The following is a 5,274-nucleotide window of genomic DNA, read 5'->3' on the forward strand; positions in this document are numbered from 1 at the left end:
TTCCTGTCTCGTATAGCTGTTATTCAGAAAAAATATTGATGCGCATTTATTTCCCAAAGGAAATGATAACAAGGCTCTCTTGGTAAGCTGCACTGCCCTGTGCTTTCCTAAGGACAGCGAAGGGGGCTGAACAAGAGGACTATAACCAGGCACAGCAGAGGGAGAGGCTCCTTCTGCTGTTTCGGCCAGGGGAAGGTCCTTCTGAACACCCACCGTTCCCATCTGCAGCTCCCCACTGCCTTCTGGTGGCAAAAATGCATTAAAATCTCCCTCCCAGCCCGGGCTTCCCCTCCCAGGCCGGCGCCACACACTTGTGCTGGGTGTGTGGTTTGGGGCCCTGTCTCGCACCTTCCTGGCATCGCCTGGCGCTCCCCTCCCTGCAGAGTCGCTCTGAAGTTCCTCCTCTTTTCTGCAGAAAAAGGCTCCATTCTGGGCCAGGAAGGAAGGTGGGGAATAAGCAAACCCTGTGTTTCTGAGGGTCCGACTCTGCCTCCGGGGATGAGATGTGTCTCCAACATTTCTCTGCCTCGCGGGGGCTCTCAGCTCCTGGCAGCCCTTTGCCAACGGCCCCGAAAAGTGCAGGCACCTCCGAGGCGCTCTCTTGCTCCAGCTGCCTGGCGTGAGCTGGTTGGGAATGGTGAACCGATTTCCATCCCTGGTTGCCAGGAGCAAAGCAGCCAGGAGTGAAGGGCTTATAGGATTTGCTGCTGCTTGTATTTGTGATAGTCATCTCCTAGGAAAGGATTAGCTGCTGGGTCCGGAGGTGGTCCCGCGCCTGCCTGGCCTCTGAAGTCCAGCAGGAACAAAGTGTGTAAGGACTTTGTCACCTCTGGAGCAAACGGCTGCCAAGCCAGGTGCTGTAACCAGGGATAGCAGCGAAGCCGGCACGGATGCGGCAGCAGGCGGCTAGCCCCTACTTCCAGCCCATTGCGTAGAGTTGTGTGCAGTGAAGGCAACCTCGGCGGGTCTAACCTGGTGGTCTGCCAGCATTTCCTGTGGGAATATGCTGCATTTTTTTGCATTGCTGTGGCTGACAAAACCAAGATAACGTTACAGTGCTGTATGCATTCCCTCCCTCATTTTAATGGTTACAGAGTAAAATTTCCTTTGGTTCACTAGCTGTTGTCAGTCTGAACTCTTGCCCGAAAGCATCTGGTAATGTGCACTATGGAGAGGTACGGGCGGTTTCTTTTTGTATTGTACCTGAGCTGACTGCTCCCTGTGCCTCCCTGAAGTGTAGGGTGAACATGAGACACAGGCTGGGATGTCTGTATAGTCTTTGCAGACATCTGAAAACCCTTTGGATGGGAAGCCAAGGCTGTCCACGTCACCAGCAAGTGCCCGTGAGAGCTCTGCAGCCCTCCCCGGCATCAGCCCGAGGGCTCTGCTTTCGAGCTGCTTGTGCATGACAAAATGGAGACCAGGGACCTGATGACTGTGTTTCTCCCTGCATTAACACCAAACATTTCTGTCCATCCTGACTTGGACCAAGGCAATAGTAGAGCCTGTCCTCGAGACTTACCTACCAAGTTTGGGTCTTGCTGCCACTGCTGTTTGATTATGCGGGAAGGAAAGGAAACGATGCTTAGTGTTATTTCAGAAATCAAATCACCTTTTTTAAAGCAGATCTAGGCAAGAGCATGTGAACTATGTGAAAGATGTAAGCAAGAGCCCGGAATCCACTGAGTTTTCTTCCGGTTCGGAGTAACGAGGGTGATTAGTGTGGCCCTACGGGCGTGATGTTCTCACTGTTCTTTACTGTCCTGAGCTTAGATTCGCCCCATTTTTCAGTGAAGCTGCCCAAAAAGCTGGAATTTGTTAAAAAACCCTAAACATGGCTGTTCTGATAATGTTTCCAGGGAAAACGGTGAGTCACGGTTTGAAAAGCAGCAATGTGGCTGTGTGCAAGTGCAACAAGCGGTGCAGTATTCTCTGCAGAGCTAGAAGATGCAGAAGCTTTCCAACGTAGAAACCCAAGAGAGTGTGGAGGTGGGGATTTATTTCAGAACTGGCTGGGTATTAAAAAATCAAACAGAAGTTGGGGGATGAGAGGCCTCCTTTGATATATGGGCTGATGGGAAAGTGAAGGTAGTCTAGAGTCAGTCACAGAAAATGTCTGGTTGGCACGAGAGTGAAAGGAATGGTTAAGGTTACACAAGTGAAACATGACAACCTTTGCTCTCATTTTCAAGTCAAATAGCTTAGAGTTAGATCTTATCACTCAAGACTTGAATTAATCATGGGGTGAATATTATAACTGAAAGAAATAGATCAAATTATAAAGGCAAGCTGCTACCAAGCTCAATGGAAACTCGAAAGATGAGGAGGAATGAAGAGATAGGTCTGATTAAGGCTAATAAAAATATCAGCTGTGCCTCAGGGAATGTTGCTGTTCTCAAACACAAATTCCAGAGTCAAAAATATGGTGCTTTAGTTTTCCACCAAGAAACCAGGCTAGGTAAGAGGTTGAATTCTTTAACCCCGCTGAGATGAACAGGCTTGCAGCTGAGCTGCCCCCTCGTTTGCCTTCTTAGAAACTGTGGGTTATAACTATCCGGTGCGTATCAGACAAGCTTACTATTTTGGTTTTATATTTCCAGTTCATTACTTTCATTTGTTCTAAATGTTTCCCCCATTAGACTCTCCTTTTTGCAAGTGTCTATATGTAGAACTGGAATCAGTCGCTGACTTACTTTACAAAAGCACATCATTAGCTTCCTTTGTTATTTTGGGACATTTTAATCTAAGACTTTGTCCTGTGAACAGGTACATTTTTAATCTGTCCATCAACTCAGTGACAAGGGTCTTTCCTTTTGTTCCTGCTGGACAACCCCTATCCAAGATAGAAGTGGATGGAGCTGCAAGCTTTCTGTAATCCTAGGTAGACTTTTGTTAGAGGTTTTCTGATACCCTTTTACACGGCAGCAAAAAGAAGCAAAGAGATCCTCCTAGCTTTATGAATATAAAGATGTAGATCTGAGGCAAACTTAGAAAAATCCCCAAATTAAATTTAACATGAAACCTATTTCTAATTGTTTACTAATTTTTAACTGGTTACTAAACCAGGTTCTGCTTTACAGCTCTTTATAGATTTTTTAATGTATATATACACACACTTGTATATAAATGTTTAAAATCTGATCTTTATGTATAATAAAAATCTATAGGTAATAAAAATATATATAATAAAAATTCTATATGTATATATCTGGTTAAGAAACTCAATATTTAGGGTTAAAAAGATCACAGGTACAAGAAATGTTAAATACTGAAAGGGTTGATCATTAGAGGACTTTGGGAAGAATTTGAACTCATTTTCACAGGAGTAAAAAAAAGTGTTCTGCAGATAGCAGCTGACCGCATTAATCTATTTTAAATATCGAACCTCTAGAAATAATGGGCGGAGATTTTTCTGTTTGCTTTAGTAATAACCTAAACACTGGACCCTGATAAGTCCTGTACCAGCAGACTGGATTGTATATTCCTGAATAGCCACATCATTCTTTGACAGAAATTAAAATTATTATTAGTGTCCTAATAAAACCTCCCACAAACACTTGAATTAAGGATAACTCTGTAAGGACCTTATTGTCTACTTGACATCCATCCTGCTATTTATCAGACAAAATAAAAGACTTTGCCTTGCAAAAATAGTCTGTTGGCATTTCTTTATAGAACAGGTGAGACTGATACTTAAAGTTAGTGCACAATAAATGCCCTTGTAGGTGAGCATCCACGTTCTCCTCCAGACACACTTTTCCAAATGGAGTTTCAAGCTAAAGTCCCCGTTCTCTTGCCCATCGTCACTGCTACAGGTGACAGTGAAGTTACCCCTCTGGGTACTGCTCAGAAGGGATTTTGCTTGCTTGGTGGGCTGTAGCCAGTCCCAGAAGCTCTCTGGTTGCTTCATAACTATCACTTCTAGTCTTGCCTGCACTAGAAACTCTGGCAGACGGGCAGTGATAAACAGTAAGCAATTACTAGTTTGGCGATGGCAATAAATTAAAATCCTATTTGGCTGCCTTGGCCTAGGCAATATCCTTATAGCATTGGATTATATTAGCAAATGATGAGCAGTCATTGCTAATTCTCTTTCTGTGGCACGTGGCTTAGTGAAAGATCTTTTAAATAGATTGTGAGACACCAGTGCTCCTCTTGGGCAATTGCAGGAATTTGAGATTGAGCTCCCTTAAATCCCTTTTTTGTATAATCTGCTTTTCTTTTTAATTTCTAGTGCTGTTTCTCCTGCTGCCAAAAGCTTAGTTGTCACACAGATACCAGAGCTCTTTTGTCCACTCAAAGGGCAGGGCAAATTATTCTTTGGTATTTGCAGAGCTATAGCAACAGCCAAAAATTTAAGAGGGGTATTCAGGATGAGAAGACCAAGACAGTGAATAACATGCACAAGCTGTTACATGTAATCACTGAAACTGCCCAGGGCACAGCATCAGTCTGGGATCTCTGCAGGTGCTAAACAAAAGGACTAAATTGCGATGTAAAACTGCGATGACCGGCACTAATGTCAGGGCTTTCAAATACCAAAGACCAAGCTCCTGTGTGCTGAGTTCAACTCTGCTTTGCCACGCCAGACCCCGGATAAAAGCCACTCTGATCATGCAGCAGTAGGGGATGAATGCTGTCCTGCAGGCAGAAGCCTGCGTAGCCAGGAGGCATTGAGCGCTGACTTGGGCATTGAGAATTTTCGTAATGGAAGTGGCTACCATGCAAAGTTATTAGGCAGCATCCCAGTCCTGTGCCATGTGGAGCAGTTAGATGGATGCTGGAAAATGGATTTCCTTAAGTGCGATGCAACGGGCAGCGGGATCCACATCCCGGTACTGTCAATCTTGCTTATTGCCGTCACAAGCACAAATCAAAAAGAGTAAGTCTATATGTTTCGCAGACAGCATATTGAAAGCGTGATGGCTTGTGAGGGATTTGTAGCACTAAGAAAGAAAGTTTTCCTTAAAACAAACATTGAATGCACCTCGCTGGAAGAGAGCAGTGGAATTATGTCAGGAAACTGGAAGTGGTGAAATACTTCTTGTGCAAGGGCTACAAGAAATCCTCAAATTACGGGAGGTTCTCTCTGCCTTTTTCCCCTGCAGAGCTCCAGGGTACAGGTAGTACAGCTCTAACCAGGAGCTCAATAACTGCCCGGTGTCACTCGATGAATCCTCTTCTTGTCAGAGCACTTACAGACAACATCCATCTGGCCTCCAGGTTTCATGAGGCAGATAGTTTGCAAAGTAACATCACTGAATTGCCATTTCA

This window comes from Fulmarus glacialis, unplaced genomic scaffold, assembly GCF_000690835.1.
Source record: "Fulmarus glacialis isolate BGI_N327 unplaced genomic scaffold, ASM69083v1 scaffold26280, whole genome shotgun sequence".
In the NCBI taxonomy this organism is placed as follows: Eukaryota; Metazoa; Chordata; class Aves; order Procellariiformes; family Procellariidae; genus Fulmarus; species Fulmarus glacialis.